We start from the raw sequence: 18230 nt of genomic DNA, 5'->3' as shown, positions 1-18230 counted from the left end.
GAAGTGTGGAGTCGAAAGTGGTTCTCCAATTTCTCTCCACTTGCTAAAATTGCAAAGTCTCCATTATAGCATAGAAGAGAGCGTTAAAGTCGGGGATGGAAGAGGATGAAAATGGGAAGTTTACTTATAGAGAGAAGTGAGAAATGCCCTGTGTGCACACACCGGTGTCTGACCATAGAATACATTTAAATAATGCCTCTAGAAAAGAGCTATGCATGTGTGCCTCAGTGGCCTAATGGATAAGGCACTGGCCTCCTAAGCCAGGGATTGTGGGTTCAAGTCCCATCTGAAGGGATAACAAAAATCCTTCCTCTTTCTTTTCCAGAAAATTAGGTAGATTTTTTACATGCTTCCTCTCAGAAGTTTATGAGGGATTAGGTACTTTGAAACGGTCCCATTTTACTTGTGTACACTTCACAGTCATGTTAGTGTTCTGAAACTGCAAAGTACAGTTTTTAAATGCCTATTTTTGTGAGATGCATTTTCGACCGGCCAGAACATATTCCTTTGGAAAAAATGATATGAATTGGATTGGTGTGAATCTTGTTTCTAGAGGTGGTGACAGGCTTTCAGCTACTTGAATAGGTCAAGCCAGGATTCATAAAACTTATACAACCTATGTGAGTGTGAAAAATTAGCATATGCAGGAAGGAGCAATTTGTACTACTTTCAAAACAGTTTCACTCCACGTCTGGAAACGTCCAGAGCTATGTAGAGCATACAAATGAGCTTTAAACTCATGAGGAAAGAGGTTTGTATGGAAAAAGGAAAACAAAAGCATATCGTACTCATAAAATTCTCAATATATAGATTCCAAAAAAGTGCTTCCAGCGAAAAGAGCTGAAAGAACACTATGGGATGTAAACCTGAATACCTTTCAATAATATGTTCTCCATCCATGCATACCACCTACATGATAAAAATCATCTCTGGTGGACGCATGACCGCATGGCCTAATGGATAAGGCGTCTGACTTCGGATCAGAAGGTTGAGGGTTCGAGTCCCTTCGTGGTCGTTTCTGGCCAATGGTCACACAATCTGCTTTACATTCAGAGTGGAAAAAGTCTTTTCCAATACTCTTGTAGTCCTCACTTTCTCATTACTAATCATTAATAAAGTGGAGTACATACTGTAAACTCATTCAGGTTGCATCTTCAGTCTAACTACTTGTGCGTTTTAGTGGCATTAAAAAGTGCTTCTATGCCGACGCACTGAATATGTAATAGGTTTGCAGAATTTTGACGTGGCAGAATGGGTTTTTAGCTTAAGTGTGTGTAGAAGAACTGCAAGGTGTGTGCCTATGTGTGCATAGAGTGCTACATGTGTAAAATCTGTATGATTTGGGCAGTTAAAGTGCTGATTTTGCCTCCGAGTAAGAAAAGTACTACACAAAATGTATAAAGGATCGGCACATTGGCTGCCTTTGCTGATGCCCCCGTTGCCTAATTTGTAGTGCAATGGTTAAGTTGCAGAGTGTGGTTGAACTTGGTTAGGAGACTTAGTGCCTCTTTCCGTGTCCTACTGATGATAAGGATGGCTTGATACCATTTTCTAAGCCCAGTATATTGAGAAAAGAAGTAAGTGAAGAAGAAGTGTGGAGTCGAAAGTGGTTCTCCAATTTCTCTCCACTTGCTAAAATTGCAAAGTCTCCATTATAGCATAGAAGAGAGCGTTAAAGTCGGGGATGGAAGAGGATGAAAATGGGAAGTTTACTTATAGAGAGAAGTGAGAAATGCCCTGTGTGCACACACCGGTGTCTGACCATAGAATACATTTAAATAATGCCTCTAGAAAAGAACTATGCATGTGTGCCTCAGTGGCCTAATGGATAAGGCACTGGCCTCCTAAGCCAGGGATTGTGGGTTCGAGTCCCATCTGAGGTGATAACAAAAATCCTCCCTCTATCTTTTCCAGAAAATTAGGTAGATTTATTACATGCTTCCTCTCAGAAGTTTATGAGGGATTAGGTACTTTGAAACTGTCCCGTTTTACTTGTGTACACTTCACAGTCATGTTAGTGTTCTGAAACTGCAAAGTAGATTTTTAAATGCCTATTTTTGTGAGATGCATTTTCGACCGGCCAGAACATATTCCTTTGGAAAAAATTGATTTGAATTGGATTGGTGTGAATCTTGTTTCTAGAGGTGGTGACAGGCTTTCAGCTACTTGAATAGGTCAAGCCAGGATTCATAAAACTTATACAACCTATGTGAGTGTGAAAAATTAGCATATGCAGGAAGGAGCAATTTGTACTACTTTCAAAACAGTTTCACTCCACGTCTGGAAACGACCAGAGCTATGTAGAGCATACAAATGAGCTTTAAACTCATGAGGAAAGAGGTTTGTATGCAAAAAGGAAAACAAAAGCATATCGTACTCATAAAATTCTCAATATATAGATTCCAAAAAAGTGCTTCCAGCGAAAAGAGCTGAAAGAATACTATGGGATGTAAACCTGAATACCTTTCAATAATATGTTCTCCATCCATGCATACCACCTACATGATAAAAATCATCTCAGGTGAACGGAGGACCGCGTGGCCTAATGGATAAGGCGTATGATTTCGGATCAGAAGATTGAGGGTTCGAGTCCCTTTGTGGCCGTTTTGGCCAATGGTAACACAATCTGCTTTACATTCAGAGTGGAAAAAGTATTTTCCAATACTCTTGTAGTCCTCACTTTCTCATTACTAATCATTAATAAAGTGGAGTGCATACTGTAAACTCATTCAGGTTGCATCTTCAGTCTAACTACTTGTGCATTTTAGTGGCATTAAAAAGTGCTTCTATGCCGACGCACTGAATATGTAATAGGTTTGCAGAATTTTGACGTGACAGAATGGGTTTTTAGCTTAAGTGTGTGTAGAAGAACTGCAAGGTGTGTGCCTATGTGTGCATAGAGTGCTACATGTGTAAAGTCTGTATGATTTGGGCAGTTAAAGTGCTGATTTTGCCTCCGAGTAAGAAAAGTGCTACACAAAATGTATAAAGGATCGGCACATTGGCTGCCTTTGCTGATGCCCCCGTTGCCTAATTTGTAGTGCAATGGTTAAGTTGCAGAGTGTGGTTGAACTTGGCTAGGAGACTTGGTGCCTCTTTCCGTGTCCTGCTGATGATAAGGATGGCTTGATACCATTTTCTAAGCCCAGTATATTGAGAAAAGAAGTAAGTAAAGAAGAAGTGTGGAGTCGAAAGTGGTTCTCCAATTTCTCTCCACTTGCTAAAATTGCAAAGTCTCCATTATAGCATAGAAGAGAGCGTTAAAGTCGGGGATGGAAGAGGATGAAAATGGGAAGTTTACTTATAGAGAGAAGTGAGAAATGCCCTGTGTGCACACACCGGTGTCTGACCATAGAATACATTTAAATAATGTCTCTAGAAAAGAGCTATGCATGTGTGCCTCAGTGGCCTAATGGATAAGGCACTGGCCTCCTAAGCCAGGGATTGTGGGTTCGAGTCCCATCTGAGGTGATAACAAAAATCCTCCCTCTATCTTTTCCAGAAAATTAGGTAGATTTTTTACATGCTTCCTCTCAGAAGTTTATGAGGGATTAGGTACTTTGAAACGGTCCCATTTTGTCAAATTCTTTATTCGATGAAATTCATCATAAAAGAGCAATTAGTAACATAATACAATTAAAAAATTTCAAAACAAGGGTTCATAAAACACAGTTGGCATTAGACCATTAAAAATAAGTACAGTCACAAGACAGGATGATGAGCATCCTAACCAAGTACTCTTAACTAACAAGTGCTTCAGAACTAATAAATGATTCAGAATGGGTTTTGTAACACCTCATGCGGGAGCGCCAAGCAGAGCCCAAAAATGTTGCAACTCCACAAACCATAGTAATTGAAGAGGTATCGGTGGTAAGTATCCGCAAAGCCAATGCATGGCATCTAACACCCATATTCTTACATAGTGGTTTTAGCCAGATCCTCCTAGCAACCCTATATGCCGGGCAAGCAAAAAAGAAATGTGCCACTGACTCAGTAGGGGCTGCACAGCCAGGACATGAGCTCCTTTTGCCGACATTATTTTTCCACCCCGAGATATAAGCATTTACTGGGAGGATCCCGAGTCTAACCTTCAGGTAAAGAGATCGATCTAGGGGCTGCTCGATGTAATCCAAAAAGGGTTCGAAGCGCCATGACCACTTAAAGGACAAAAAGCGCTCAGTAAGTGAGCCCACAGAACTACTAGAAAGTGTTTCCCGCTGAACTAGATTCCAGTAGAGCTTTTTAATCACCATCTTAGGCGGAGGTGATTGGTTTGCCCATGAGTCGCTCAAACCCAGGAGCACCACCAACCGCTTCAAGTTGCTCAGCCACTTAACCCTATTATTGGTGTTTAGCTGAATTAATTCATCTAGGGCGGCAGCATAATCCAGGAGCTCCCTTGTCCTGCGCAGACGAACCCAGAAAAGTAATGGGCGTAAGCGCACTATATCCTTAAGGGGGCGCCTGCCCATGTCAGCCCTTAGAGGAAATAGGGGAGTGGAGACTGGAAGGGCTACTGCGTCTCTCAGAAACTTGTTTTCAGCCCTGTCCAGCTCTACAGTGTTTTCGAACCCCCACAGTTCTGAGCCATATAAAGCGGACGGGAGAACTTGGCCTTCGTAAATTGTTAGGAGCGGTGAGAGGGGCTTGCTTTTAGATTTACGATATTCACTCATAACCGCCCCAGATGTTCTTTTATAATTTAACACCATTTTAGCCAGGTGATCCTTCCAGCTCATGCGACTATTAACCCTGATGCCCAGATAATCATATGATTCTACCTGCTCCAAGGGCTCTCCATTAAGTAAGAGATTATTTCTAAATCTAGGTGAAGGTGCTAGAGCCATGAGCTTAGTTTTTAGAGTATTGATGGTAAGACCTCTATCAAGGCAAAATGCGCTAAATCGGTTCAGGAGCTTTTGTAAGCCAGACGGCGACTTAGAAATTAAAATAGTGTCGTCGGCGAAGAGGAGTGTGGGGATTTTAACTCCTGCCAGGGATGGGGCATCAGCCGGTTCTTCTCTTAAATAATCCACCACTCCATTCACAAAAAGAGAGAACAGAGTGGGAGCCATGACACATCCCTGGCGTACACCCCTCTTCACGGGGATCTTTTCGGTTAGTTCCCCTTGGGTACCCCACCTAATCCTGGCATAATTCCCTTCATGAAGATGCACAATTAAACTTAGGAGGGGGCCAGGAAATCCCATATTCTTCAAAACCTCCCACAGCCTCTCACGTGGTACCAGGTCAAAGGCCATCCGAAGATCTATGAAAGCCAGGTATAAACTACCTTTATTGATGGTAACCGACTTCCAATAGATCGCGGAAAAGCGAAAGACCTGGTCCATCGTGCCCACCTTTTGCCTGAACCCTGCTTGGAGGTGTGACAACACATGCAATTCTTCCATCCAGGTGCCGACCCTAGATATAATTACCCTGCCAACCACCTTCTGTAGCACGTCAATCAAACTGATTGGTCTATAGTTGGCAGGGTCATCTCTGTCACCCTTCTTAAAGACAGTGATTACCTCCGCTCCCTTCCACGAAGCTGGGACTGGGTAGCCATGGGAGATGAGATTCATTATTTTTGCGATGAGGTTAGCCCATAACTCAGGGGCCTCCATGAGGAGATCACCAGGTATCCCATCTGGGCCTGCTGCTTTCTTAGGAGTAAGGTGACTAATAGCTAACAACACCTCAACTGTCGAAAAGGGTTCCCTGACCGGGAGCTTGGGGTGAATACTAGGGGCATAACCAATAGGGATATTGGAATTTTCTGGCCCACCATAAATTGAAGAAAAATGGGAGTGCCATTGCTGACCTGTTATATGGTTATCTAGAGGGCGAGAGCTGTTCAACCTGGCTTTGTTGATCAGGTCCCAAAACAGCGAGGAATTCTTTCCTATGGAAGCTGTCTTGAGGTCTTGCCAGTGTTGTTCTTCCCATACACGTTTTGCTTGCTCCAAGGCCCTAGCGTAATCTTTCCTGGCTACACTAACCCGGAGTTGGTTCTTTTCACGCAAGGCAATTCTGATCTCATTTCTTGAAGTTTTACAGTTCGCCGTGTACCAGGGACTATTCGATATAATTTTTTTGTTAACCCTGCCACCACTCTTGACCTTATTATTACCTTTTAGGAGAAAGAATTCCCCAAGTTTCTCCGTTAAACTATTATACGCCTGGGAAAAAAGTATGCCCTGTGCAGGCGCTAGGTCCGGATCAAACACTCCCATTTCTATACTCAGATCTTCAACAAACGTCCTGATTTTTATCAAATTATGAGTCTGCGACTGAACCTTCTCCCACTTGAGTCTTCGATTCCCTTGGAAAGGTATCACCTCCTTAGTAGACTTCGGGTGCGATATCCTCTCTATGGTGTTCCGCCTCCCCCATCTTATCGACATGCATAGGGGGTTATGGTCACTATCCTGTGAAGGAGTCACCACCATATCTACTAGGTCACACAATAGTTCCACGTCTAATAAGATGTAATCGATTCTTGACGGGCTACTTAACCTATTAAAGGTCATTGCCCCGTCAGGGTCGGAAGGGGTCCTACCATTAAGAGCCCTGAGGTTATGTTCTACAGTGAGGGAATTAATCTGTATAACCCTTGGTGACCATTTCTTGATTGTGGGCAGAGACAGGGTCGGGATACCCCATCTGGAATCCACTTCCTCTATACCCAAGGGATCGTCACCATCTAGTGGTTCGAATGTACAATTAAAATCCCCTCCCACTATGATTTTAGAGGTGGGGGGGCAAGTTGCTAATGCCTGATCTAAAATGGATAAGGTACTTGAATTTATGTCCCCTATGGTACCTCTTTCATAGACATTAAATAGGTCAATCCTACAAGTTCCCCCCTCAAAAGAGATATGTTGGATGTCACAACATCCAGAGACATGGGTGGATATTTTAAGGTTCAGAGCGATCTTGATCCATACATGCAACCCCCCAGCTGGTCTACCCCTGCCCTTACTCAGAGCTGGTATAAAAAAAGTGGTGTAACCCGATTTGTATAAAGGATGGACACTCCATGTTTCCTGAAATATACATACATCGAATTGCTCGATGAAAACATTCCATTCAGGCAACACCAACTTTCTTTGTAGACCCGCCACATTCCAAGAAACTAGGTGTAGGCCTTCGTTATCTTTCAATTTTAAATCTGACGGGGATACTGCAGGCCTATCCATGACCAGCATGGTTTGAATACCTATGGGTTCTGGTTGGACTAGGTGGTCTATCGTCAAGGGGATTACAGTACTGTTAACCAAGGGGGTAGAGAGAGGGGTGGATACGTTCCCACCACTAGCAAATCCACTTATAATTGTAAGTCCTGTAGTAACAGGAACAGCTCCGTGGGCTTCCTTACTCCTCTCACAAACAACGTTCTTAAGGCAAGATAATCCTATTGGACACCCACCGCCCCAATGGGGCTTTAATCTTCAATCACATTCAGCCAGACTAGAGAAGGTTTCAAACCTGTTTGACAACACTAAAGGGTTAGAAGGCTTCACTCTCACACCTCCTCTGTTAGAGATCCTATTAAAACTAGGAGGGATGTGATGCCACCCAAAAGGATCAGTGATTTGTTGGGTGTTTGAAGGGCCCGATAAGTAGTTCGGCCTATATGTGTCTGGTGGAATGGGCAATAGGGAGGGATGCTGAGATGGGACAGAAGGGGGAAACACCGATGATCTAGGGTAAAAATAGGTTAGTGCACGGGGAACAATGCCAATACTACCTATTTCAAGAGGCCACTCCAAAATATACTTAACTACACGAGGGTCTCTGAAATTTACTACCACGATGTCACCCGCAATGTTTTTCGTCGTACCGCCCACCCAAGGGAGACGTCTCACATGTAAAATCTCACCATTAAATTTCTCCTCGATAGGTCTATAACTATTGAGCCAGAACATGGTTTTGTTTTTTAACTCACTGAACCCTTCTCTTTTATCAACTAGTAAAGGCGGAACCCCCGTCAGAACAACCACCAGGGGTACAGATTCGGGGGGCAGATCAACTTGTGGCACGTACTTGGGGGCAAGCAAACCATTACTAGGGCCTTCCCTGCTATCCCGCAGAGTGATTGGGACAAGGTTAATCCCCCCACCCTCCTTATCGTCTCGTTTGTACATCGGGAGAGACACAGGCACAGACTGAGATACCGCCAACAAATTAGACGGCTCACCCGTATCCTGGGGTAGAGTGGGGAGGTGATTGAGGCGAATAGGTTCCGCCGCTATAACTTCGGTAACACTATCGAAACCCGCCTTCCCCTGCCCTGTTGTTGGAATGGTTTTTATGCTTATTATCGCTTCCAGGTCCATGAGTTTTTTCTCCACTCTTAATAAACCTTCAATTAGTGGTGAAATAAGAGACTTAATCACCTGGACCAGGGCATCCTGGCGAACAACCGAAGGAGAGGGAGGGGGGGAGGGAGATAACAAAGGTACGACAGGGGTAAAGCCTGGATTTAAGGAAGGCAAATCAGGTTCTAAAACATCAGGAGTCAATGGAGGAGCAGGGTTAGGAGTAGTTGTTGGTTCGACTCCTGGCCCTTTAGATAAGTTTAAACCTTTCAGTTCGTGCTTCCCAAACTCAGAACAGTTGTACTTAGGTTTAACTGAGACTCCCCCTTTCTTGCATCTTCTTTTAATGGGGGGAGGCCCAAATGACTTTGCCACTTTGAATGGCTTAGTGACCTTCTTAACCTGTTTACCAAGTGCTTGCACACTTCTAGTTACATCTGTAGGGGGGTCGGGATGAACGCTAACAAGTTTCTCTTGTAAGGGCAACTCTAAGGGTGATGAAGCTGAAATAAGAGCAGATTCCTTTTGCAAACAGAGATCGCGCGGTGGTGTAGGAGAATCAACCACAGCACCACCACTATCCCTTGACCGGGAAGGAACCTGCAGCAACAAATTATCAGAAGACCTAAGCTTCAAGCTTTCTATTGAGCGACGACGCTCTGATCTCCTTTTGTCCAAACAATTAACTAAATCATCCACTCTTAGCGCCTTTTTAAAATAAGTGTCCAGAGGGCCAGCTAGCATAACTTTCGACTTCTCCTCGTTGGTACTACTAGGGGTATCAGCCATAATAGCCTTTTTGGTAATTACGCAATAAGCGCACACAAATACAAGTGGTACCTTAACCAACTGATCAATAGCCGGGCCCAGCCCGGCCTCACTCGGACTCTGAGGGCCTAAGAGGGCCCGCCCTTGTCCCGGGCTTCGCCCGCGCTGCGATCCGCGCTGCGGATCAGTGTGTGCTGGAAAATATTGTGACGTCAAGGGGCGGGTCCGGAGGAAGAGGCAGGCAGCAGCAGCAGGAAGCAGAGGGCTGCTGGGCCTCGCAGTCCTCAAAACGCTGTTTCCCCGTGCAAAAGGTCAGTCTTCCACCATGAGCGGCACCCGCGAAGCGGGGGCCGCGAGCTTTAAAGCAATGTCCAGGTGTCCAGGGGCGGGTCCGGAGGAAGAGGCAGGCAGCAGCAGCAGGAAGCAGAGGGCTGCTGGGCCTCGCAGTCCTCAAAACGCTGTTTCCCCGTGCAAAAGGTCAGTCTTCCACCATGAGCGGCACCCGCGAAGCGGGGGCCGCGAGCTTTAAAGCAATGTCCAGGTGTCCAGGGGCGGGTCCGGAGGAAGAGGCAGGCAGCAGCAGCAGGAAGCAGAGGGCTGCTGGGCCTCGCAGTCCTCAAAACGCTGTTTCCCCGTGCAAAAGGTCAGTCTTCCACCACGAGCGGCACCCGCGAAGCGGGGGCCGCGAGCTTTAAAGCAATGTCCAGGTGTCCAGGGGCGGGTCCGGAGGAAGAGGCAGGCAGCAGCAGCAGGAAGCAGAGGGCTGCTGGGCCTCGCAGTCCTCAAAACGCTGTTTCCCCGTGCAAAAGGTCAGTCTTCCACCACGAGCGGCACCCGCGAAGCGGGGGCCGCGAGCTTTAAAGCAATGTCCAGGTGTCCAGGGGCGGGTCCGGAGGAAGAGGCAGGCAGCAGCAGCAGGAAGCAGAGGGCTGCTGGGCCTCGCAGTCCTCAAAACGCTGTTTCCCCGTGCAAAAGGTCAGTCTTCCACCACGAGCGGCACCCGCGAAGCGGGGGCCGCGAGCTTTAAAGCAATGTCCAGGGGCGGGTCCGGAGGAAGAGGCAGGCAGCAGCAGCAGGAAGCAGAGGGCTGCTGGGCCTCGCAGTCCTCAAAACGCTGTTTCCCCGTGCAAAAGGTCAGTCTTCCACCACGAGCGGGAACTTTGAAACTGTCCCATTTTACTTGTGTACACTTCACAGTCATGTTAGTGTTCTGAAACTGCAAAGTACAGTTTTTAAATGCCTATTTTTGTGAGATGCATTTTCGACCAGCCAGAACATATTCCTTTGGAAAAAATTGATTTGAATTGGATTGGTGTGAATCTTGTTTCTAGAGGTGGTGACAGGCTTTCAGCTACTTGAATAGGTCAAGCCAGGATTCATAAAACTTATACAACCTATGTGAGTGTGAAAAATTAGCATATGCAGGAAGGAGCAATTTGTACTACTTTCAAAACAGTTTCACTCCACGTCTGGAAACGACCAGAGCTATGTAGAGCATACAAATGAGCTTTAAACTCATGAGGAAAGAGGTTTGTATGCAAAAAGGAAAACAAAAGCATATCGTACTCATAAAATTCTCAATATATAGATTCCAAAAAAGTGCTTCCAGCGAAAAGAGCTGAAAGAATACTATGGGATGTAAACCTGAATACCTTTCAATAATATGTTCTCCATCCATGCATACCACCTACATGATAAAAATCATCTCAGGTGAATGGATGACCGCGTGGCCTAATGGATAAGGCGTATGATTTCGGATCAGAAGATTGAGGGTTCGAGTCCCTTTGTGGCCGTTTTGGCCAATGGTAACACAATCTGCTTTACATTCAGAGTGGAAAAAGTATTTTCCAATACTCTTGTAGTCCTCACTTTCTCATTACTAATCATTAATAAAGTGGAGTGCATACTGTAAACTCATTCAGGTTGCATCTTCAGTCTAACTACTTGTGCATTTTAGTGGCATTAAAAAGTGCTTCTATGCCGACGCACTGAATATGTAATAGGTTTGCAGAATTTTGACGTGACAGAATGGGTTTTTAGCTTAAGTGTGTGTAGAAGAACTGCAAGGTGTGTGCCTATGTGTGCATAGAGTGCTACATGTGTAAAGTCTGTATGATTTGGGCAGTTAAAGTGCTGATTTTGCCTCCGAGTAAGAAAAGTGCTACACAAAATGTATAAAGGATCGGCACATTGGCTGCCTTTGCTGATGCCCCCGTTGCCTAATTTGTAGTGCAATGGTTAAGTTGCAGAGTGTGGTTGAACTTGGCTAGGAGACTTGGTGCCTCTTTCCGTGTCCTGCTGATGATAAGGATGGCTTGATACCATTTTCTAAGCCCAGTATATTGAGAAAAGAAGTAAGTAAAGAAGAAGTGTGGAGTCGAAAGTGGTTCTCCAATTTCTCTCCACTTGCTAAAATTGCAAAGTCTCCATTATAGCATAGAAGAGAGCGTTAAAGTCGGGGATGGAAGAGGATGAAAATGGGAAGTTTACTTATAGAGAGAAGTGAGAAATGCCCTGTGTGCACACACCGGTGTCTGACCATAGAATACATTTAAATAATGTCTCTAGAAAAGAGCTATGCATGTGTGCCTCAGTGGCCTAATGGATAAGGCACTGGCCTCCTAAGCCAGGGATTGTGGGTTCGAGTCCCATCTGAGGTGATAACTAAAATCCTCCCTCTATCTTTTCCAGAAAATTAGGGAGATTTATTACATGCTTCCTCTCAGAAGTTTATGAGGGATTAGTTACTTTGAAACGGACCCATTTTACTTGTGTACACTTCACAGTCATGTTAGTGTTCTGAAACTGCAAAGTATATTTTTAAATGCCTATTTTTGTGAGATGCATTTTCGACCGGCCAGAACATATTCCTTTGGAAAAAATTATTTGAATTGGATTTCTGTGAATCTTGTTTCTAGAGGTGGTGACAGGCTTTCAGCTACTTGAATAGGTCAAGCCAGGATTCATAAAACTTATACAACCTATGTGAGTGTGAAAAATTAGCATATGCAGGAAGGAGCAATTTGTCCTACTTTGAAAACAGTTTCACTCCACGTCTGGAAACTTCCAGAGTTATGTAGAGAATGCAAATGAGCTTTAAACGCATGAGGAAAGAGGTTTGTCTGCAAAAAGGAAAACAAAAGCATATCGTACTCATAAAATACTCAATATATAGATTCCAAAAAAGTGCTTCCAGAGAAAAGAGCTGAAAGAACACTATGGGATGTAAACCTGAATACCTTTCAATAATATGTTCTCCATCCATGCATACCACCTACATGATAAAAATCATCTCAGGTGGATGGATGACCGCGTGGCCTAATGGATAAGGCGTCTGACTTTGGATCAGAAGATTAAGGGTTCTAGTCCCTTTGTGGTCGTTTTTGGCCAATGGTCACACAATCTGCTTTACATTCAGAGGCGGAAAAAGTCTTTTCCAATACTCTTGTAGTCCTCACTTTCTCATTACTAATCATTAATAAAGTGGAGTACATAATGTAAACTCATTCAGGTTGCATCTTCAGTCTAACTACTTGTGCATTTTAGTGGCATTAAAAAGTGCTTCTATGCCGACGCACTGAATATGTAATAGGTTTGCAGAATTTTGACGTGACAGAATGGGTTTTTAGCTTAAGTGTGTGTAGAAGAACTGCAAGGTGTGTGCCTATGTGTGCATAGAGTGCTACATGTGTAAAATCTGTATGATTTGGGCAGTTAAAGTGCTGATTTTGCCTCCGAGTAAGAAAAGTACTACACAAAATGTATAAAGGATCGGCACATTGGCTGCCTTTGCTGATGCCCCCGTTGCCTAATTTGTAGTGCAATGGTTACGTTGCAGAGTGTGGTTGAACTTGGTTAGGAGACTTAGTGCCTCTTTCCGTGTCCTACTGATGATAAGGATGGCTTGATACCATTTTCTAAGCCCAGTATATTGAGAAAAGAAGTAAGTGAAGAAGAAGTGTGGAGTCGAAAGTGGTTCTCCAATTTCTCTCCACTTGCTAAAATTGCAAAGTCTCCATTATAGCATAGAAGAGAGCGTTAAAGTCGGGGATGGAAGAGGATGAAAATGGGAAGTTTACTTATAGAGAGAAGTGAGAAATGCCCTGTGTGCACACACCGGTGTCTGACCATAGAATACATTTAAATAATGCCTCTAGAAAAGAGCTAGGCATGTGTGCCTCAGTGGCCTAATGGATAAGGCACTGGCCTCCTAAGCCAGGGATTGTGGGTTCGAGTCCCTTCTGAGGTGATAATAAAAATCCTCCCTCTTTCTTTTCCAGAAAATTAGGTAGATTTATTACATGCTTCCTCTCAGAAGTTTATGAGGGATTAGTTACTTTGAAACTGTCCCATTTTACTTGTGTACACTTCACAGTCATGTTAGTGTTCTGAAACTGCAAAGTAGATTTTTAAATGCCTATTTTTGTGAGATGCATTTTCGAGCGGCCAGAACATATTCCTTTGGAAAAAATGATATGAATTGGATTGGTGTGAATCTTGTTTCTAGAGGTGGTGACAGGCTTTCAGCTACTTGAATAGGTCAAGCCAGGATTCATAAAACTTATACAACCTATGTGAGTGTGAAAAATTAGCATATGCAGGAAGGAGCAATTTGTACTACTTTCAAAACAGTTTCACTCCACGTCTGGAAACGTCCAGAGCTATGTAGAGCATACAAATGAGCTTTAAACTCATGAGAAAAGGAAAACAAAAGCATATCGTACTCATAAAATTCTCAATATATAGATTCCAAAAAAGTGCTTCCAGCGAAAAGAGCTGAAAGAACACTATGGGATGTAAACCTGAATACCTTTCAATAATATGTTCTCCATCCATGCATACCACCTACATGATAAAAATCATCTCAGGTGGACGGATAACCGCGTGGCCTAATGGATAAGGCGTATGACTTCGGATCAGAAGATTGAGGGTTCGAGTCCCTTCGTGGTCGTTTTTGGCCAATGGTCACACAATCTGCTTTACATTCAGAGTGGAAAAAGTCTTTTCCAATACTCTTGTAGTCCTCACTTTCTCATCACTAATCATTAATAAAGTGGCGTACATACTGTAAACTCATTCAGGTTGCATCTTCAGTCTAACTACTTGTGCATTTTAGTGGCATTAAAAAGTGCTTCTATGCCGACGCACTGAATATGTAATAGGTTTGCATAATTTTGACGTGACAGAATGGGTTTTTAGCTTAAGTGTGTGTAGAAGAACTGCAAGGTGTGTGCCTATGTGTGCATAGAGTGGTACATGTGTAAAATCTGTATGATTTGGGCAGTTAAAGTGCTGAATTTGCCTCCGAGTAAGAAAAGTACTACACAAAATGTATAAAGGATCGGCACATTGGCTGCCTTTGCTGATGCCCCCGTTGCCTAATTTGTAGTGCAATGGTTAAGATGCAGTGTGTGGTTGAACTTGGTTAGGAGACTTAGTGCCTCTTTCCGTGTCCTACTGATGATAAGGATGGCTTGATACCATTTTCTAAGCCCAGTATATTGAGAAAAGAAGTAAGTGAAGAAGAAGTGTGGAGTCGAAAGTGGTTCTCCAATTTCTCTCCACTTGCTAAAATTGCAAAGTCTCCATTATAGCATAGAAGAGAGCGTTAAAGTCGGGGATGGAAGAGGATGAAAATGGGAAGTTTACTTATAGAGAGAAGTGAGAAATGCCCTGTGTGCACACACCGGTGTCTGACCATAGAATACATTTAAATAATGCCTCTAGAAAAGAGCTAGGCATGTGTGCCTCAGTGGCCTAATGGATAAGGCACTGGCCTCCTAAGCCAGGGATTGTGGGTTCGAGTCCCTTCTGAGGTGATAATAAAAATCCTCCCTCTTTCTTTTCCAGAAAATTAGGTAGATTTATTACATGCTTCCTCTCAGAAGTTTATGAGGGATTAGTTACTTTGAAACTGTCCCATTTTACTTGTGTACACTTCACAGTCATGTTAGTGTTCTGAAACTGCAAAGTAGATTTTTAAATGCCTATTTTTGTGAGATGCATTTTCGACCGGCCAGAACATATTCCTTTGGAAAAAATGATATGAATTGGATTGGTGTGAATCTTGTTTCTAGAGGTGGTGACAGGCTTTCAGCTACTTGAATAGGTCAAGCCAGGATTCATAAAACTTATACAACCTATGTGAGTGTGAAAAATTAGCATATGCAGGAAGGAGCAATTTGTACTACTTTCAAAACAGTTTCACTCCACGTCTGGAAACGTCCAGAGCTATGTAGAGCATACAAATGAGCTTTAAACTCATGAGGAAAGAGGTTTGTATGGAAAAAGGAAAACAAAAGCATATCGTACTCATATAATTCTCAATATATAGATTCCAAAAAAGTGCTTCCAGCGAAAAGAGCTGAAAGAACACTATGGGATGTAAACCTGAATACCTTTCAATAATATGTTCTCCATCCATGCATACCACCTACATGATAAAAATCATCTCAGGTGGACGGATAACCGCGTGGCCTAATGGATAAGGCGTCTGACTTCGGGTTAGAAGATTGAGGGTTCGAGTCCCTTCGTGGTCGTTTTTGGCCAATGGTCACACAATCTGCTTTACATTCAGAGTGGAAAAAGTATTTTCCAATACTCTTGTAGTCCTCACTTTCTCATTACTAATCATCAATAAAGTGGAGTACATACTGTAAACTCATTCAGGTTGCTTCTTCAGTCTAACTACTTGTGCATTTTAGTGGCATTAAAAAGTGCTTCTATGCCGACGCACTGAATATGTAATAGGTTTGCAGTATTTTGACGTGACAGAATGGGTTTTTAGCTTAAGTGTGTGTAGAAGAACTGCAAGGTGTTGGCCTATGTGTGCATAGAGTGCTACATGTGTAAAATCTGTATGATTTGGGCAGTTAAAGTGCTGATTTTGCCTCCGAGTAAGAAAAGTACTACACAAAATGTATAAAGGATCGGCACATTGGCTGCCTTTGCTGATGCCCCCGTTGCCTAATTTGTAGTGCAATGGTTAAGTTGCAGAGTGTGGTTGAACTTGGTTAGGAGACTTAGTGCCTCTTGCCGTGTCCTACTGATGATAAGGATGGCTTGATACCATTTTCTAAGCACAGTATATTGAGAAAAGAAGTAAGTGAAGAAGAAGTGTGGAGTCGAAAGTGGTTCTCCAATTTCTCTCCACTTGCTAAAATTGCAAAGTCTCCATTATAGCATAGAAGAGAGCGTTAAAGTCGGGGATGGAAGAGGATGAAAATGGGAAGTTTACTTATAGAGAGAAGTGAGAAATGCCCTGTGTGCACACACCGGTGTCTGACCATAGAATACTTTTAAATAATGCCTCTAGAAAAGAGCTAGGCATGTGTGCCTTAATGGCCTAATGGATAAGGCACTGGCCTCCTAAGCCAGTGATTGTGGGTTCGAGTCCCATTTGAGGTGATAACAAAACTCCTCCCTCTTTCTTTTCCAGAAAATTAGGTAGATTTATTACATGCTTCCTCTCAGAAGTTTATGAGGGATTAGTTACTTTGAAACTGTCCCGTTTTACTTGTGTACACTTCACAGTCATGTTAGTGTTCTGAAACTGCAAAGTAGATTTTTAAATGCCTATTTTTGTGAGATGCATTTTCGACCGGCCAGAACATATTCCTTTGGAAAAAATGATATGAATTGGATTGGTGTGAATCTTGTTTCTAGAGGTGGTTACAGGCTTTCAGCTACTTGAATAGGTCAAGCCAGGATTCATGAAACTTATACAACCTATGTGAGTGTGAAAAATTAGCATATGCAGGAAGGAGCAATTTGTACTACTTTCAAAACAGTTTCACTCCACGTCTGGAAACGTCCAGAGCTATGTAGAGCATACAAATGAGCTTTAAACTCATAAGAAAAGGAAAACAAAAGCATATCGTACTCATAAAATTCTCAATATATAGCTTCCAAAAAAGTGCTTCCAGCGAAAAGAGCTGAAAGAACACTATGGGATGTAAACCTGAATACCTTTCAATAATATGTTCTCCATCCATGCATACCACCTACATGATAAAAATCATCTCAGGTGGACGGATAACCGCGTGGCCTAATGGATAAGGCGTCTGACTTCGGTTCAGAAGATTGAGGGTTCGAGTCCCTTCGTGTTCGTTTTTGGCCAATGGTCACACAATCTGCTTTACATTCAGAGTGGAAAAAGTCTTTTCCAATACTCTTGTAGTCCTCACTTTCTCATCACTAATCATTAATAAAGTGGCGTACATACTGTAAACTCATTCAGGTTGCATCTTCAGTCTAACTACTTGTGCATTTTAGTGGCATTAAAAAGTGCTTCTATGCCGACGCACTGAATATGTAATAGGTTTGCAGAATTTTGACGTGACAGAATGGGTTTTTAGCTTAAGTGTGTGTAGAAGAACTGCAAGGTATGTGCCTATGTGTGCATAGAGTGGTACATGTGTAAAATCTGTATGATTTGGGCAGTTAAAGTGATGATTTTGCCTCCGAGTAAGAAAAGTACTACACAAAATGTATAAAGGATCGGCACATTGGCTGCCTTTGCTGATGCCCCCGTTGCCTAATTTGTAGTGCAATGGTTAATTTGCAGAGTGTGGTTGAACTTGGTTAGGAGACTTAGTGCCTCTTTCCGTGTCCTACTGATGATAAGGATGGCTTGATACCATTTTCTAAGCCCAGTATATTGAGAAAAGAAGTAAGTGAAGAAGAAGTGTGGAGTCGAAAGTGGTTCTCCAATTTCTCTCCACTTGCTAAAATTGCAAAGTCTCCATTATAGCATAGAAGAGAGCGTTAAAGTCGGGGATGGAAGAGGATGAAAATGGGAAGTTTACTTATAGAGAGAAGTGAGAAATGCCCTATGTGCACACACCGGTGTCTGACCATAGAATACATTTAAATAATGCCTCTAGAAAAGAGCTATGCATGTGTGCCTCAGTGGCCTAATGGATAAGGCACTGGCCTACTAAGCCAGGGATTGTGGGTTCAAGTCCCATCTCAGGTGATAACAAAAATCCTCCCTCTGTCTTTTCCAGAAAATTAGGTAGATTTATTACATGCTTCCTCTCAGAAGTTTATGAGGGATTAGCTACTTTGAAACGGTCCCATTTTACTTGTGCACACTTCACAGTCATGTTAGTGTTCTGAAACTGCAAAGTAGATTTT

General features: G+C 43.1%; 6 non-coding genes across 6 annotated transcripts; all 6 read left to right on the top strand.

Annotated features, from left to right (window-relative positions):
• Window positions 1–942: 942 nt before the first annotated feature.
• Window positions 943–1015, top strand: TRNAR-UCG (transfer RNA arginine (anticodon UCG)). Its single transcript has one exon. It is a non-coding gene; the product is annotated as a tRNA-Arg (tRNA).
• A 795-nt stretch (window positions 1016–1810) lies between these two features.
• Window positions 1811–1883, top strand: TRNAR-CCU (transfer RNA arginine (anticodon CCU)). Its single transcript has one exon. It is a non-coding gene; the product is annotated as a tRNA-Arg (tRNA).
• A 1515-nt stretch (window positions 1884–3398) lies between these two features.
• TRNAR-CCU (transfer RNA arginine (anticodon CCU)) lies at window positions 3399–3471 on the top strand. Its single transcript has one exon. It is a non-coding gene; the product is annotated as a tRNA-Arg (tRNA).
• An 8208-nt stretch (window positions 3472–11679) lies between these two features.
• On the top strand, window positions 11680–11752 carry TRNAR-CCU (transfer RNA arginine (anticodon CCU)). The gene has a single exon. It is a non-coding gene; the product is annotated as a tRNA-Arg (tRNA).
• Window positions 11753–16426: 4674 nt separating this feature from the next.
• On the top strand, window positions 16427–16499 carry TRNAR-CCU (transfer RNA arginine (anticodon CCU)). The gene has a single exon. It is a non-coding gene; the product is annotated as a tRNA-Arg (tRNA).
• Window positions 16500–17996: 1497 nt separating this feature from the next.
• TRNAS-ACU (transfer RNA serine (anticodon ACU)) lies at window positions 17997–18069 on the top strand. Its single transcript has one exon. It is a non-coding gene; the product is annotated as a tRNA-Ser (tRNA).
• The last annotated feature ends 161 nt before the right edge of the window (window positions 18070–18230 follow it).

This window comes from Triturus cristatus, chromosome 4_1 (assembly GCF_964204655.1).
Source record: "Triturus cristatus chromosome 4_1, aTriCri1.1, whole genome shotgun sequence".
Lineage (NCBI taxonomy): Eukaryota > Metazoa > Chordata > Amphibia > Caudata > Salamandridae > Triturus > Triturus cristatus.
Note: the sequence above shows the minus strand (reverse complement) of the source record. Positions and strands in the feature narration are given on the sequence as shown.